The following is a 19,303-nucleotide window of genomic DNA, read 5'->3' on the forward strand; positions in this document are numbered from 1 at the left end:
TGTCCTTGTGGTTACGTTATAGGACTGAGCTGCCTTATGTCCAGATTGAAAGCATTGCCCCGGTTGGACAAGTCTCTCTGTTTCTAATCTGCATACTGCCTGTGCAGTAGACTCTATAAATCGACTTTCTTTAAACAAAAGCGGCATGAATAGCTCGAATGTGCTCTGGGCCAGAAGCTGGGATGGCTTCCATAAACAGATCACCCAGGTGGTCCATGTGTGAGAGAGGGAAAGGAGCTTTGGCTGAGAGGCCTGCTGCTGCAATCACAACCCCGCATCTTCTTATTTCGCTAACTTGCCGTCTGTGTCTCGGCAAAGTCTGAATATCAAGTCCGATTCATTTGCAGCTGCTGGTAACAAAACAATATACATTTCATCTTTGATGTGTGGACTGCGTGGTGTCAGCAGCAGTGCCCCTGTCACTTTTCAAAGTTTCGGGTCCCTGCAGCTGTTGCCTTTTCTAGAGCCAGTAGCAGTTTTTCAATGTAAAACACCTACCTTTGTTTCGTCTTCAGGAAAATGTTTTTTGTATCTCTATATTTCTGCTTAATCTGATCACTCATAGAAAGTCCTGTACTTTTGGTAAAAAATTAAAGGTACAATGAGTCTCTGGGGACACCTAGAAAAATAAAAGACCACAGAGAAGATGGATGTCGTGAAGACGAACATGCTCACGGTTGGTGAAAATGGAGGCAGATGATCCACTGTGATGACCCCTAAAAGAAGAAGATAACTCTTTTACTTGAGTCTTTGTCTACATTGTCTACTTCGCAATTCAGAGTGGGAATAAATAATCCAATATCACTGTCATCTCTGGTTTTATCACACCCTAAAACCAGTGTTGGGTAAGTTACTTTAAATTAGTAACCTAGTTACATTACTAGTTACTTCTATCAAAAGTAACTCAGTTACTTCAAGTTACTCGTTACTTTCAGAGTAACTAGTTACTAGGGAAAGTAACTTTGGTTTTACCCAGAATTCTCTTGTTAATGTGTTGCTTCCGTAACTGGATACCCAGCAAGAGTGCCAGTCTTCTAGCTTGCTTACTTGCCACAAGTGCACTGTGCCACCTACCAATAGAAAGGAAAAAATAATGTGCACATTTCCACGAGAGAAATCCCACGCCTGATTCTATCCTAGCCTGCTTTTTACATCCAACACAAAAACTGCAGTCGTGGTGCTTTCGATTGTACTCAGAACTCGGAAATTCTGCCTTCTGAACAGGAAGATGTAGGTAACACCAGACTGCAGATGAGCTGCATACAGGGCTGGACTGGGACAAAAAAAATCGTCCCGGGCATTTTGACTAGAGACCGGCCCACCATTATAGGAAAAATCATAAAGCCTTTGAATGAAAATAAACGCTGTTGTGACAGTGATGTACACTGTTCTGATGGGATATATGTATCAATCTATCAATTGTTTGTTGCAAGACTCAGATAATTATTTTTTTAAAAGTGAGACATTTTAAATGAGAATAAGAAATTATTTCTTTGTGCCCCCCTTTCCCTTTTAATGCCCTACATGGACCCCTGGCAACACTTTGCTAGACCCGCCCCTGCACAGTTACCAGCTGTCAGCTACTTAGAAAAGGATCCTGGTGTTATTTGTCTCTCAGAAACAGTTCATAACTTCCCTTCAACTCATTCATGTCACCTAAAAGGTAAACCTGTTTCTCCATCACAGCTCTGATGATCCAGTAAGGACATCTCCTGGTTTCATCTTCATGTTTCCCTCTCACCACATAACCAAACCGATATCATGACCAGCAGGTTTACAGCTGTGGCTCCAGCAAAAATCAGCTGATACTAGAAATTAATATTAAATAAATTCTAACAGCAGCTGATCAAGCTTAAACGTGCTGCTGTTGTTTAGCGCGACATCCGCTGGTTTCCTCTTTCTGGCGCAAAGTGGGCGATAAATAAACAAGAGAGAAAAGCCGATCAGCTGATCATTGATCAGTTTCATGATTGAAGTAGAAACAGGAGAGGGAGGGGGGAGAGGATGAGAGAAGAAGAGGCAGCTGTGCAGCGTAAACACAGAATAACTCCAGCTTTGTGTCTTTTTCATTGTAGCTGAAACACAAACTGTGTTCCTTTTCACCTCAATACGAAACGCGTGATATTTTCTCTGAATAAGAGACGATTCCGTTTTTTACGGGACGGTTGGCAACTCTAATAATTAACCTTATGAACAAAATAAAGTTCAACATCAGTAACATAGCACCCACCCAGCTGTATAGAAACCCCGTCATGCTAGCTAGCACGCAGTACGAAAAAGTCAGCATAACGAAAATAAACTCCACCTAAACTTGGTTCATATCTGACCCAGATGGACTGCAGGTTATAACTTACCTGAAGTTCAGTTCACCTGACACTCTCGGACCAGCGGCCGCTTCGGGTCTCTCCTCTTGCCTCCCTTTTCCTTCATCCACCTGCTGGCTTCCACCACTTGCTAATGTTATTGAATCTGTGGAAGCTCCGCGATAGCCACCACACGAATTAACGAATAACGAGCCTATCTAAATCCCAGTAACGAGTAACGCGTTCCCGGTTTTGGCATAATAACTAGTTACCGTGCTCGTTACCACAATAATAACGTAGTTACTGTAACGCGTTACTTAATAACGCGTTAGTCCCAACACTGCCTAAAACACACAACAGTAACTGCCACACAAGACAAATACTATAGGGGTTTTTGGCCTGAAGTGCATGTTTGTTTGTTTTTCTTAAACTTAACACCATCCATTACCTCTAAATGCTCATTTCTCAATCATTGTGCCTGAATATGGCACTGCGCTTGTTCTCAGTGGCTCACGATTTACCAGATGGAAAAATACATTCCTTACACCTACACACGTCACATGACAAGTGTATTTCTCATTTTTAAGGTGGGTGAGGGTCCGCTCCAACAATAGCATACACCTTACTGCTTTATGCAATGGTTAGGTAGCATTTTACATAACTCGCCTTGCGTTTTTTTTTCTTTTTCTTTTCTAATCACAGGTTGAGCATGTTACCTGGACTGAGATTGTCCCTGACTTCCGTCGTCCCATCAGCCCCTATCTTATCACACTGACCTGAGTTATTGTAAGGAACAGTTGTGCACGGCGATAGTTTATGTACAGGGAGTGTGACAGATCATTCATCACATGCAGACTGGTCATTCAAACCAACATGTCCAAACATACTTGTGCCATTAGCGGCTCACTCATGTTTGTCTGAAAAAAGGATTAGTGTGAAATATGAGGAAACAGTGACTGACAGTATGGGACTCTGAGGGTAACCCAGGTAGTGTTTCACAATGGTAAATAGTGTCAGGTAATAGCTGTGAGTCACTGTTGAGAGTATACTATCGCGTGTGTGTTAAGCAGTTGAGGTTAGGTCTGTGTGTGTGTGTGGGTATGTGTGTGTGTGTGTAGGTGCTATTAAAAACTGGTTCTCGTGTAATGTTGTTATGACAGATATCAATAGCACAGGGATCACCAGATACAGGGGGTTCCCTCCAGTCAAAAACAAAGCTAATTTTAAGTTCCTTGCTTTTACAGTATTTAGTCTTTGCCTATAATCCTGGGTAAGTGAATCAGGTCTGACATTACTCACATGGGTTTAGATACAAGGTAACAAGTACATGTTTGTCTGTGTCTTAAGCTCTGCAGAAGTTTCTGTTGTTTTTATTCTACATGCTAGTGCTCTGACTGCAGCTCTAAAAATAACACAAAGCCCGTAATTATGGTTTTAACTTAAAGCCCCCACCCATTCCTTCTCCACTCCCTCCCATTCTCTTGCTTAGCACCTGTGCTGATATATGGTGTGTGTGCGTCTGTGTGTATTTTCCGGATGATTTATTGCATTACTGCTGTCAGATTTTGCACAGGAATGCAGTCTATGATGTCAGTGAGAATTGATTCGATGGTGTAACAAACCCAGTGACTTTATAGAAACACTGACGATGACATGAAAGTCTGGGTCCTCAATAATAGCGATTAGTCTATTTATAGTGCCACTTTTTTTTTTTAATGTGAGGCGTGGCACTGAGGATTAAATAGCCACCTCATGGAGTTCTTCTAACTTGTGCCTCAGGCCACGTTGACAATAAATGAGACTATGCCATAAAGTCACAAATGCACATTTATTTTGCTCGAGTGTGCCATAATGTTCACTTTGGCAGAACTAAGGATAAAGCATGGAACGTAGTCTTGGATATACAGATTACAGTGTTGTGCAAAGGTTTTTTTGTGCATTAGGAAACAGGTCTAGTGATTGATTGAAACAAGCATGCAGAAATATATATAGGAGCACATAGTGTATAAGGTAAACAGATTTCCGAAATCTACTTGAACGCCAATAGTTTTTATGACCGCCTTTGTTCTTCAACGCAGCCTGAACTCTCTCAGGAAAGCTTACTTGTATTTTCTTTAAATAGTCTTCAGGAATAATTCTCAAGGCTTCTTAAAGGACACAAGGAATCTGTTGCCAGTCAGATGTTTTCCAGATGGTACAGCAATGTGGATGGTGTTTGGTGAATCTGACTCTTCTGCATTTACATTCATAAATTCATCAATCCACCTGAACCAAAAAATTCAAATTTCATCACTCCATAAGACCTGTTACCATTGATTGCCACACTTTAGTCTAGTTCTTGTGTAATTTTAGCACACATCCACTTTTCTCCCTATTTATCTTTGTTAAAAATGGCTTCTTGTCAGCCAGTCTTCCAGTGAGACCATTTGTGATGAGACTTCAGAGAACAGTAGAAGAACTAAAGAGCCAGATGAATCTCTCAGGTCAATGTATGACTTCTGTTTCTTAAAGATGTGACTTTTAGACACTGTTCATCTGCTGTAGAAAGTTTCAGGCGTGTCACTTCGTCTTTTGTCCTCCAGTTTCCTTCAAATTCACTAAGGACATACTGCACACCATGCCGAGATGCAAGATTTTCAGCTAATGGCTCTTTAGAAATCACCATGTTGGTGCAAAAATACTATTTTATGCCTGTCAAACTGTTATGTTAGGGATTTTTCATTGATTTTGTTAAAGAAATTGGAACAAATTGTGAGGTACAAGGACTGGACTGAAAACATAAAGGCAGCAGAGGGTCCTGTCCTCCTCCCATCACTCCCAACCAGTCTTGCCAGATGGCCGCCTCTCCCTGATCCTGGTTATGATGGAGGTTTCTTCCTGTTAAAAACGAATTTTTCCTTCCCACTGTTGCTAAAACACCTGGTTATAAGGGGTCATCTGATTGTTGGGCATTTTTCAGTTTTTTGTCTGTGGTATTGTATGGCTCTTAGCCCACAATGCCATCACAACTGGCGCTATATAAATAAAACTGAATTCAATTGAAGTGCACTACAAGGTGTTTGATTTTACACACCTGTGCAAAGGGACCGTAAATACCATAATTCAGAAATGAAGAGGTCTGGCACAATACTTTTTTCTATATGTTATAAATATGGTGAGCTTCTTCTGGGTAATTCAAAGCATTGCCAGCTCGGTTGGTCTATGTTCATATTACATCAATCTGCAGTACACAGTTTATGTCCACTGCCAAAATGATGCACTGATGAGTTTAATTTGCCTTGACTATACTGTCAACACATTGCATCTTCTCCCATTTCTAAAGTCGTGATTTGTAATTGCATAGGTTTCCAAATAGTGTACAATGAGTGATAATTATTATTGCAATATGCAGCTACACATAAAGTTATGAATGGCTTCTTGATTTACTGTATCATGACTTCATATGGTAAAAAGATTCCTTTCAAAAATATATGTCAGTGGGAGTCATATTCCATTCAAGTAGTTGCTGAATGGTGGGAATTAATACAGCATTATTCAATGGCCCTGATGGACAGGGACAGGTTAATAAGGAGGAAAATGAATCATTTTGTTGTGTGGTGCAAACCTCAACTGACCAGCGGTGCTTTAGCTGTGAGCTAATGTTATTATGCTGCCAAGCTGACTAAAACTTTATATTTTGATTTATTTATTATTCTGATTTTATACTGCTGCTTACCTTTTCATGTTTTACATCTTTAGAAGGTCATATGATTATGCAGCTGTGGTTCAGGAGGTAGACAGGGTTGAGTAGTCTAGTAATAAATACTAGAAGAATACTACAAGATTTAGAAGGTTTATACACTGTTAGTAAATCTGTAAAGCTGTACTTAAAAGTTCATTTTTAAGCACATGAAATCCCAATCTGACTGGAAATTCAAGTTCAACAAAACTTTTTGTTCACATTATTCTATAAGAACTTTACATAATGTAATAAAACATTGATATTTGTCTCCATTAACAATTAAGTTTGGATGACATATGAATTTAAATGTTTTCGAATACATCATTTGTAACATGCCTCTGTCATTCCAGACTTCCTCATGGTATGTGTCCCTTTGATCAGAGATTGTCAACTGTGATACCAACTTAGAGATGTAACTTCAAAAAAAAAAAAGAAGAAGAAGAAAGCTAAAAATGTACTTTGGCTCCACTGTTTTCCTCAGAGCTATGTACTTTACAAGCAATCTGCACCAGAGATGTAACAACAATGTTATCACATTTCTTCTTCTCACCTCCTCTGCACATTCAGTAGAGCAGCTCCACCACAGCGGCTGGCTGCCTGCTATCAGTCTCCTCATCGCTGCACCGTTTCTGTTGTTGCTTGATTATCAAGCATGCGACAATATCATGCCAGCGTATGCGGGCATCTTCTGTCAGTTCAGAGAGCTGGCACGCTCGGCGAGGCGCGTGACGTCAAAGAGGCGGGGCTGTAGATCTGATCTGACCATGTGGCGCAACTACAGCATAGTACATGACAATACAGTATTCCGAACAATCAATCATATACCAGTTCTGAGCTTCAAACAAGCTTCTGCCAGCCAAAAATGTGTTTGTGCAATCTCCACATTGAAAACACTCAACTGTATTTTTGTTCCGGACCGTTTTCACAACAAACTCATCAAGAAATATTCTGCTTCACCTTTATCCTGTTTACATTTTATTGTATCTTTATGAGGCCACATGTCGAGGCTCAGGCGGTAGACGGGGTAGTCTGCTAAAAGATTAGTGATTCAATTCCTGGCCCCCCTAACTGCAACTGCTATATCAGTACCAGCCCACTTACTATTTACCATTTACTGTTTGATGAATGACTAAATATTATCTACATCCCATCTGTGGATCATAAACAGCATATACCCACAGTGCATCAGGCCTGCGCTGATGATATATGGACACATATTGGGACCCTTGAACATGAAGGTTGAGTTTAACACAGACGTTGATGATTGCAGCACAAATTTTAAGTAGGTGGTGAAATCAATATGTACTTATTTGTGTTGAAAACAGGATTTCCAATGATCCATGAGGGCTGAAAGCAGTGTATTGTTGCACAAGGTGTTAGAGCCGTTAGAGTCAAATTTAAATCTGGTGTAGTTTTGGGTTTTGTAGGTGCAGTATTTAAACACGGAAGTAATAATGGTAATAAATATTCATGAGTACTTAACCATGAATATGTCAGTGCGCCCCAGGGCGGCTGTGGCTACAATGTAGCTTGCCATCACCAGTGTGTGAATGTGTGTGTGAATGGGTGGATGACTGAACGTGTAAAGCATTTTGGGGTCCTTAGGGACCAAGTAAAGCGCTATATAAATACAGGACATTTACCATTTAACCAGTTAACCCCCTTAGGTGATCAGTGATGACACTACCCTAACCCTCACTCTAACCCTAAGCAATCAGAATATGTCTTTTTTTAAATGATTAAATGTTCTTCCAAGTTTTGGTAGTTAGCGAACAAATACAAGGATCATGCAGTTTATTTGAAAGAGTTGCCAGGAGAAAGCCTCTTCTGTTTCAAAAGAACATTGCAAAGATAAATTGTGGTGCAAAGTTACATCTGAACAGACCAAAATTTATGGAACATTGTCCTTTGGACAGACAAAAACAAGAGGAGCTATACAGCACAATGTCACATTTAGCAAAAATCCAAACACAGCACGTCAGCACAAACACTTTATACCAGCTGTCAAGCACAGTGGTGAAGGGGTGGTAATTTGGGCTGTTTTGCAGCTACAAGACCTGCGTGCCTTGCAGTCATTGATTTGAACTCCCCTGTATACCAGAGACAAAAGTGAGGCCATCTGTCCAACGGCTAAAGCTTGGCAGAAACGTGGTCATGCGACGAGACATAGAGATCAAATCCTCAGTGGTTGAAAAAGACAAGAATGAAGATGTTACAAGATGTTGCAAGATGTTGCAACAGCGCAGTCAAAATTCAGAACACAACCCAAATGAAATACTCTTGAGGGATCTAAAGGGAAATGCGCATAGATGAAAGCCCACAAACCTCAATGACCTGAAGGAACACTGTAGAGAAGTGTGTGCCATAAATTCCTCCACAAGATCTGAAGTCATACAGAAAACCAAAACGTGGCTCTACAAACTAACTAGGGCTGTACCTAGTTTATAACAGGACAGCATATAGTCCTTTGAGAACTTTCTTTTCCACATGACTGTATATGGCAAAAACTGCACATCCCATCCTAACCCCAGATGGTGACCGAGCAGATGTTAGGATATTTAATCTGTCTTGTATTTTTAAGAGATTTTGTTGTGCAGGCAAAAATGTCTTATTATCAAGACAGCCCTTGAGCTCCTTCATCATGGGATTTCTTTTGGTGTTTCATGAAGCAAACAAACAACCAAATAAAAACTCACACCAAAAGCTTTCATATCTGCTGTCTATTCTAGCTAAAACAGGTGCTACAGATGAGCTGAGACCTCAGATCATGCCAGAATTATCTTATCATCTTTTGCCACTATAAAGCAGATTAAATTCATTAAAATTAAATTGAAATTCATTCATTTTTGGAATTAACTAATGCTACTGTGCAATCTGTTACTGTTGCCATTTCACTGACATTTGAGAATTAATGGAATCCCGTGTAAGACAAAATGTCAGGGTGAGGAATGTGGTGGTGAAAGGGCACAAAAAATATGTTTGCTATGTCATTTGGAAAACAAAGAGATAAACATGCTACAGTATTTCTCTAGTAAAGAGCAAATACATTCTCGACGCAGTACACAGGTGCGTGAGAATTTCTTACACTTGATTTAATGAGCTGTTCTCTTGGATCAGATAAGTCTTATCAGATCTGTGCTTGAATTGTTCTGTATAAACATCCAAGATAATCTGAGTGTGTGTGCACGTTTGTGCATGCCTGTGTGTCTGTGTCCGCATGTTAGAGTGTAGAATAGGTGGTTGCATGTTTATATAGGACAGATCCAGAGGTGTGGACTCGAGTCACATGACTTGGACTCGAGTCAGACTCGAGTCATTAATTTTATGACTTTAGACTTGACTTGAAAAAATGTTGTAAGACTTGTGACTTGACTTGGACTTTTACACCAATGACTTGGGACTTGAATTGGACTTGAACCGGTTTACTTGAAAAGACTTGATATTTTACCCCAAATATAAAATTTAACATGCATATTATATAGAGATTGAAAATGTGACGTCATTCACGGGTAGAACCGCAAAGGATTCTGGGAACTCGTGGCAAGCGGTACTAGCGCACGCAGGCTTTCAATTAAAATCAGTCACACAGCGATAAAAAGAAACACAAAAATGTCAAGAAGCTGTTGTATTATTAACTGCAATAGCCGGTCGCATGACAGCCACGGGAAGCCGACGGGTAAAGAGATCGGTTGTTATCGGATTACGTCGTTGAAGAGAAATTGTTCGAGCCATGTTTCCGAAGTAACAAAGAGGCGACTGGATTGCAGCCATTCAAAGATCAAATATAACGTCCTAGAACACTCCAGCTCACAGGTTAGTCTGCTCCAAGCATTTACACGAAGGTCAGTCTGCTGTAGTAGTTAATGCGTCATTTTTCTTAACATAATTGGTGATATAGGTTACAAGCAAGTCTGGCGCTGAACAGAAATTGTCGCGCTATGCTCCTTTATTTATTGTGCATAAATAGTAAATTATCCTGACACAATATTGCGTTTCGCTTCTGTTATTATGGTACACTGACAAAAACATACTTTTATTCACAGGATAAAACAGGGTTTTTGTATCACTAATTGTCCAGTACAATTACAGCATACAGTATTATTGTCACTGCTACATTTCTGTGATGCTACCAGAAATTATTTCCACTACTAATTAATTACCGTTGAGCTCAAAGGTCCTATTTATAAACGGTTAACGAATGTGTATTTATGATGACGATTTGTGAGACTGGTAAACTTATGATAGGTACGATGGTCTTTCGTTCTACACGGTGCATTTCAAGGTCCTGCACCCATCCGTCGGTAAACTGTACCTGGGCTTGTTGCAGTGACCGGAAGTTACTAAACTTCATGAGTGTATGCACTCACTCCAAGAACCGTATAATTATAAATATGCATATAAATATGCTAAGATGAGATAGCTGACTTCATCTAACTAGCAAATGTTTTCCAGGCTACGTTGGTGATACAGTTTTTTTTAATGTGTATGATATTTTTGTCATGCGATTTTAAAGCCGGTCCTACAACCGCATCCAAGAATAACATGCAGCGTATCTCAGAACTGTCGGTGAAAATGATTCTTGGAGCTAGGTTTAATTGAGCTGCATTTTAAAGAGGTGCAATTTCACAATTTGTGTATATTTTCTAAGTTCACTATTTTGTATGTGTTGAGAAAAACACAGATTTTAAAATGACATGGTCTAATATTTACATTTAGCATATAACTGCAACATTATTTTTTCGTTTGTTTTTTTTAAATACTCGAAAGGACTTGAAATTCAAAGTTTCAGACTTGTGACTTGACTCGGACTTTTACACCAGTGACTTGAGACTCGACTCTGACTTGCCTGACATTACTTGAGACTTGACTTGAGACTTGAGGATAAAGACTTGAGACTTACTTGAGACTTGCAAAACAATGACTTGGTCCCACCTCTGGACAGATCTAAGAACTAAGATCAGGTTTTCAACTAAACAGGGCAGTAAATTTAAACTGGCAGATTGCTGCTGTGGGGCAACGGAGACTGTGATTGACAGTCTCTCCAAATTCACCTGAGCGTGTGTCCCAGGTGTGAGCACTCACTCAGTTCATCAGCACGGCCTCGGTCAGGTGCATACCCCATGTAGTGGAACCCTATCTCTATGCATCACAGTATACAGATCATGTTTTAATCCTGTAGGGATTTGTGCGAAAACAGCACATCAAAAATCTCTGTCTTTTCATGCAGCATCTGAATTCAAGGACCACCTGGTTTCTCCTAAGCCTGGTCTTTGCTTCAGGTCTGTCTTTATTAAAAACAAACAACATCAGCAAATTCACATTATCGTGTCAATTTCCATGTGTCACTGTCTTAACTATCTTGCTAATATCCGACTATGGAAGAATTATGAAGTTTATTTAAACTGGATTAAACAAGGATTAAAAGAGCTGTAGCCATCAAGAGTCATCAAGTCATTGGACTGGACCTCTTATGATGTGTGTGTGTAATAGATGCCTTTTGATTTTTTTAGTGAATTATTGTACTAATATTATGACTTGCTTTGTAAGAAAAAACTTCCAAAACGTCCTTTTTAAGAAACAGTCGTACCTAGTTTGACTATCATTTGGTTGGCTTCTAAGATTGTCTTGTCTTGTGTTGCTGTTTGGTAAATTTGTCTTATCTTATTTATTTCCTAATTTGTGAAGCACTTTGATCGACATTGTTGTTTTTAAATGTGCTATATAAATACATTTTGATTTGATTTTGATTTTTTTAATTCAAATAGCTTAAGTTCATCTAACATTTTCTTCCATTTGAGTTACTTCAACTTATTATTTTCGATCAACTTCAGCTATTTTGCATAGTAAGTGCCTAATACCTAAAAATATCATTGAATTTTACTTATTCAATTTAATTACATGGCAATCGTCTTTGGAAGGTTTTGATGCCTTGTGTCAATTTGACCCCAAACATAAAAGCTGTAAGTCTTTATTCTCATATAATTTAGATTCTTAGAAATCAAAATGTAGTTGTTGACCAGTTTTTGCACTTACATCGTGCACAAAGTTTAACAAATAGTTTTCATTGTGTTTTTAGCCACTGAAGACTCTTTGAAAGTCCAGAAATAATAGGTGGCTCTCAGTTATGTGCAATACTGCAGATTTTGGTATGGATAGAATCAAGTACATATAGGGCCAGTATTGACGATACCAGTATCAATACTGATACTTTTATTCTATAAAAGCAGCTTATGTAGGGGAGGGCAGTGTATCATGATTTATGACATGAATCATCAGACATTTGCAAACACATTTTAACGACCACTAAATGAAAATGCTTTTTATGCATTTTGAAAAAAAATAATAATTTCACATATTTCAGTCAGGTACATACTGAACTTAGATAGGATAGAAACAAAGTATCAAATGTGTCACACTAGTATTGATCCAATACCAATACTAGCGTTGTTATCAATGCTTTCGATATTTGAGTCGATCTACCCACCTCTAATGGCTCTGCATTCATCACTGTTGAACGTTGCCAACATTGTTTGTATCAAAGTAAATATTCAAATGTTCTTTAAATTTTTCTTTTTTCCAAACCACTTTAGTGAAATTTCAAAAAAGCAATTCTCCTTTAGTGGCAGCTAACAGCTAATAAGCTAATAGCTAATAAGCTAACACAGCCACTTTCTGGTTTGCTAACCGACCTAGTTCTCCACAGTAGCTGAGACAGACTGCTAAATTTTTAAACCATAGACAGTGTTATTCTAAAGTATTTGATTTTTTTTTTCTTTTACAGTTTTAAGGTGAAGGAGTTAAAGAACATTTTAGAACTGATGAAAATGGCCAGGAGTAGTTAGGTAAGCGACACGAGCTGGTTAAACCAAAGAGAAGTCATCATAGCAAAGATGCTGGCAGGTCAAACCTTGAAGTAACCCTTACACTTTGCTGTATTGTCAACTTGCTCTTTTTCAGTAAAGGTGTACTACACCATCAACGATGTTCATGCAGAGCATGTCCAAGACATTCTACGCCAAATTTGACAGCTGTCTTATTCAACTAATAACTTTATTTAAATATAAGGCTGGTGGTTTAAGTATGTCAGCAAAGGTTTTGGCTGAAATTTAAAACTTTCACAATTGTTACGTCCCATCTGCGAGTGGCCAGGCCATAACACAAGGGAGATCCATCCTCGTTAGACTACAAGCAGCACATCACACAACTGATTGCATTTAATAATGATTTATTTACAATGAGTTGATTCCTAAGGTGATTTGACACAAAAAGAAGAACTCATTACAACTTCAGGGTGGACCTAATGCCAAAACAACAAACAAAAAGGGAGCCTATCTCGGGGATTTAACAAACTTACCTACTGAACAGAGTTAAACCAAAAGATAACAACTTACCTCCCCAACTAAGAAAAACAGGAGAAAACTATAATGAAGCAAAAAGGCAGTCCACCCCTACATACTCCAGTATAAAGCAAGTAACATCAAACAAGTAACAGTAGCTGAGCTGCGCAGAGGATCAATCCACCGGTGAGCGAAGGCTGCGTCATCAAATACATTGTCTCCATGTTGTTAGCCAATCCGCATGAACTGTCCCCTGGATCCACCAATGACGGAAAGGCGCCTGCACACTTAAATCTGCATATGATACAACATTATGACAGCAGTTGTAACACAATGGAAAGAAATTTAACATGAACCTCAAAGTGAGGTTTTGAATTCTAGCATTAGTTCACTTTGTTTTCTTATTCCTCTTCTTCTTCTGCCTTTCAGCTCAGTCTTCAACAAACTTTGTCCACACTATCCCTCCTCTTTATATTTACATTTTACAACTTGAGATTGAGACTCAGAGTCTGAATCACTGCATCAGAGCCAATTATCATGTTTTTCATGTTTTTTTTGCTTTTGTTGTATTAAAAAGTTAATGTTTTAACAACTGGACTACAAGAAATTTTTGATGGTCATTGTTTTGAATATGAATGTTAACCAAACATTATTATGTTAGTGGTGGAAGCCAAGAAAATACTGTCCAACTAAAGAAATGCACTTCAGCTGTTAAATTCAGCAGTACTCAATTCGATTAGGCAATCAGTTGCTTTATTTTTTCATGTTTTGTGCGACATGTCTTTGAGTTTTCAAAGCTAATGTTTGACTATTGTTTAATTAAAAAGGATTACAAAAGTGGACAACAAATATTGAGTTTTGCTAAACTGTAAAAAAAAAGGTTAAAGGTTAGAAAAAAGATAATATGCAAGAAAAGTCAAACAATTAGATGACCCTTTAAGAGCATGCTCTTGGTGAGAGTTGGAAGGAAAAACTCCCTTTTGACAGGAAGAAACCTCCAGCAGGGGGTTCAGATAGGACCAGCCATCTGCCGCAACTGGTTCAGGGTGAGGGAAAGGTAGACAGAACCAAAGACACTATGAAAGACTAAAAGACACTGACTAAAAATAACTAAATGCCAAAATGATGTATAAACACAGAAGAAGAAGAGTTGAAGAAGAAAAACTCAGTGCATTACGGGGAGCCCACTGCTGCGAGGCCTATTGCAGCATAAATAAGGGAAGATTCAGGGTCACCTGATCCAGCCCTAACTGTATGCTTTATCAAAAAGAGAAGTTTTAAGCCTAATCTTAAAGGTAGACATAGCATCTCTCTCCCAAATCTAGAGCCAGAGCTGATTTCACAGAGGAGAGGCCTGAAAGCTGAAGGCGCTGCCTCTCATTCTAATGTTAAATACACTAGGAACCACAAGTAAACCAGCAGTTGAGAACATAGTGCTTTATTCAGGTGACTTAGAACTATCAGGTCTTTGAGATAAGATTATTCAAACCTTGTAAGTGAGGCAAGAGATAGTATGTAATAACTGAGTAATAACAAAACTGTAACTGATGCGTGATTGCTCAGTTTAGTACAGCATTACATTACTGCTTTACAGAACAATGTAATATGAGGACAATGTAATGTGTTACACCCAACACTGCACATGGCATGTGATAAACAAGCTAATAAAAAAAAACCATTCTTCCACATCAGGCGATCTTTGTTGACACTCAGTGTTACAGAACATTTGAGTTTATAATTTGTTTAATTTTCAAATTCTGATCAAGAGAGGACCAATACGAATCTTCACAGCAACACTGTGTTGATCGTTGCGTTCTCCCTTTTAAACTTAAACCACCTCAGTCTGACAAGGTTTCCATCTAGTAACTACATTCACAAACCAGATGAGATGTGTAAGCATGAGGCTCCTAACTGGTTCCATTAATTGAAAATACCAGGAAAAAGAAAATGTTGCCTTTTACAAGCTGAGAAAAGCAATGTCCTTATCAACTGTTACTGGGGGAAAAGCTACATCAGCATTCAGCTGAAGCGCCTGAGCAGTGTTTCAGAGCCATGTCTCTGCATGCGTAGGATGATGGATCTCCTGCCCCACTACAGTTGCCATGTCCACATACAAACATCACACCAGTATTTCCTGCCTCCTCTTTGCGTATGTAGGCTCAGGCTGGTATGCAGAGTGAGACATTCCTTTGTATAATGTTGGTTCGGAGGGTGAAAACCAAACTACAAAGTGACGCACGACACTCAGTGACTCACCTGCTCGGCTGGTTGATGTTATTGTTTTCTTTTAAGGCAGATATGTTCCAAAGACAGTCAAGTATGGAAGGCTGAACACGCCTCAGTTATCATCAGTCACTTAAAATATGTAAAATAAAAATACTCTCCAGCAAGATGGCTTTCAGACGGTTAAACAGTTGCTTGTATTTATAACTGTTCAATAACTCGTCATTAAGCTTAACATCAGAAGGGTGCTTAAGCAAATGCTGTTGGTTATTTTCCCACATTGTGTGTCTGTGTGTGTGTGTGTGTGTGTGTGTGTGTGGTGGGGGGGTCCTCAAAAGGAAGATTATCTCATCTCGATTAAGAAAACTGGGGAACACCTGCCAAAATACTAGTTACATTAGTACATACCAAAAAGAGAGCAAAAGAGAGAGGGAGTGTGTGTGTGTGTGTGTGTGTTTTCTTGTCTGCCAAAGTGATAAGCAGATCAGATAAGCTGCATGTAAGCATAGTCATGGCGGTGGAAGGCGAGTCGCACGCCATGGGCTCTTCATATCTCAAACACATTCACTTTACCTGAATTTATTTTATTTATATGCATGCATATGTTGCTGCAGGATTGTGAGCATCCTTTACATAAGAACACGTATACCCCATGTTTGTGTGTGCCGGCATGGGGTGTCTAGCATGAGAAACGCAGCAGGAGTTTTGGTCTGTCGCTCGGCAAAGTGAAGGAGGGGGAGCAAGGGGGAGGCCAAGCTGTGATAACAAACTCCATTTACTTCAGAAATAACAACACAGCACTTAGAGTGAAACACGGTCTCTCTTCCTCTGAGAGCCACTGATCTGCCCGTCAAAGAACTTAGACTCATTTACTGTCATTAGCTGTTACGTCACAGGAAGGAGTCCTGGCTCTGCTTCAGAATGGATCACTTATCATCTTATTTGCACTTTGTACACAAGGACACACCTGCACATGCATGCATAGACCCAGAAAATTTAAAAAAAAAAAAGAAAGTATTCTATCTTTAAGAGTATATTGAGAAGTATTTTGAACTGTTTCACTTTTTCAGCTATATCCATTAAATAACCCCAGGACACCCAGCCCAATGTCACTCCTGGGGCATCAGTTAAGGCCATTTTTGTCAGAAGCATCTGGGATCAGGATCCTTTGGCTTCAGCAAAGTCATTCTGCTGCCTAGTCTCACATCACATCCTGCCATCCTGGATTTATTCATATAAACATTGTGACTGAAAAGAGGACAGTAGATGTGAAGGGCCTCATGAGAAGTCTCCCAGCAGCTTGAGCATATAGCAACAGGATAAACCTTATCAAACTTTATCAAAGATTTATATAATAATTATAATAAAAACTGCAATTAATCTGTATTCCAGAATATGGTTCAAAAAGTTGTTGTTTTTTTCCTACCATACATTTGCTACTTTTGAAAAAGTTGATGAAAACATGATCTGCTAGGATTACACATTTTAGTCTTGGTTTCTTCAAGGGCAGTGGCAGGACAATGCCTATCTTTCTCTATTCATAAATTTCCTATGGATTTCTAGTAAAAAGCAACACTTTGGGTGTGTTTATAAGTGACACGAACAATTCTCATTTGAAAAAGTCAGAATTTCATGTTGTTTTCTTAGCAGAGTACTCCGAGTGTAAGGGCCTTGAACAAAAACTTCTGTACTGTAGCAGAGGCGTATCAATTTCCCATAAGTTTCCAGCCATATTTAGATCACCCCTCAGAAGAAGAGGTATAAAGATTAGAGATGATTTAAGTTTTGTGTACTAGTGATTAAAGGCACTAGCCTAGACTAGCCACAACCTTTGCCCTAGTAAAAATTACTGTCAGGCTGCAGAAAAGCTTTGTTATGCCCTCCAGGTTTGGCATCTATAAAAAACCAAACTCACCATGAACTGTTGTTGGCAATTTAGTATTAAATTATGTGGTTTTCAAATTAGATATATTAGCCGATATATTTGTCTGTGAAGGTTCTCAGTCATCCAGGTCATCGTAGTCAAAGGAGCTTGCAAAGAAAAGCGTCTGGACTTCTTTAAGTTACTTGAAGACGTTTCACCTCTCATCCGAGAAGCTTCTTCAGTTCTAAGGTCAAATAGTGGGGAGTCCCAGATTTAAACCTAGTGGGAGTTTCCCCCCACAGAGGGACAAAAGGACCCCCTGATGATCCTCTAATCGCCTGAGCCAAGGTGTGAAACTGGGTGTGGGTCCCAATCAGCCAGAGTTTCAGGTGAGCTCATTGTGAAACCTGGCCCCACCTTAACATGTGATTTCCTGAGGTCAGATGGCCCAGGATGTGAGGAGAGCGTTAAGGCGTCTGGGGAGGGAACTCAAAACTGGATTATAGATGGCAGAGAGTTGGTGTCGTAAACCACCGCCTCTGTTCAAAGATGGTCGCTCACAGTGGACATAGATGGCTTCTTTCACTCCTCTTTCAAACCATCTGTCCTCTCTGTCCAAAATGTGAACATTGGCATCCTCGAAAGAGTGTCCTTTATCCTTAAGATGCAGATGGACTGCTGAGTCTTGTCCTGTGGAGGTGGCTCTTCTGTGTTGTGCCATGCGCTTGTGAAGTGGCTCCCCACCATTTGACCTTAGAACTGAAGAAGCTTCTCGGATGAGAGGTGAAACGTCTTCAAGTAACTTAAAGAAGTCCAGACGCTTTTCTTTTCAAGCTCCTTTGACTAGCCGATACATTCAAAACTGATTTTGTGAAATAATTAACACAAATTGCTTTCACTGCTTATACCTTATATACCTGGTATGTGCTGGGCTCATTATGTTTAAGTCCTAGGGGATCATTGCTTGAATGCTTTTCTATGGACACTGCCAAGCACAAACAAACAAACAAGTAAACAAAACAAAACAAAAAAAACAACAAAGATTTGGAGTGCCTTAGCAATTTGGTTTGGTTCAACTGGCGAGTTTCATTTGTTATTTCCGATATTAGCAGCCACAAACTGAATGCACAAAGGGCAGAAATGAAAAATTGTGTTGTTATTAAGTTACAGTATACTCTAATTCAAAAACACTTTTTTTTTTTTTTGCTTCACTCCTGCTTTTGGTTCTCTCTTTCCCATTTTGACCAGTGACAGAATGGCACGGACATCATAAAGCAAACAAGCATACCATTACAGGTCAGCTGCAGTTTAGAGGTCAGCAGTCAGTAAGAGCAATGATGTTGTCATTGTAATTATGACTAGGGGTGCAACGATATTCGTATCGATATTGAACCGTTCGATACAGTGCTTTCGGTTCGGTACGCATATGTATCGAACAATACAACATTTGTAATTTATTTTATCAACTTTCCTTCTGACGATGCTGTCTGTGTTGAGCACTCAGTGAATCTGCGTTCGACTACTCCGCCTAGGCTGCACTGTCGAGCGCAGATCCACTGAGTGCTCCACACAGACAGCATAGTCAGAAGGAAGAGCGCAGGGCAAGCTAGCGAGACAGAAGTTAAGCTCTCCTTGCAACATGGACCTCCCCCACCCTCATTCAGATCTGGCGTTTAGAATTATTTTGGTTTTCATGTGACGTATGACCCTGAAGGTAAGCGCGTCATGGACTAAAGTAAAACAGTATGTTGGATGTGCTACGCGATGCTTAATTACATGGGTGGGAGCTAGTGTGTTAGCGCAGTTAGCTCGTTAACGTGTTGGCCGTCTAGCCCCATGCACGGGGCGATCAGGG

The sequence above is a fragment of the Rhamphochromis longiceps genome, linkage group LG17 (genome assembly GCF_057381845.1).
Source record: "Rhamphochromis longiceps isolate RC_006_pf linkage group LG17, R_longiceps_female_GT1.1, whole genome shotgun sequence".
Classification (NCBI taxonomy): Eukaryota; Metazoa; Chordata; class Actinopteri; order Cichliformes; family Cichlidae; genus Rhamphochromis; species Rhamphochromis longiceps.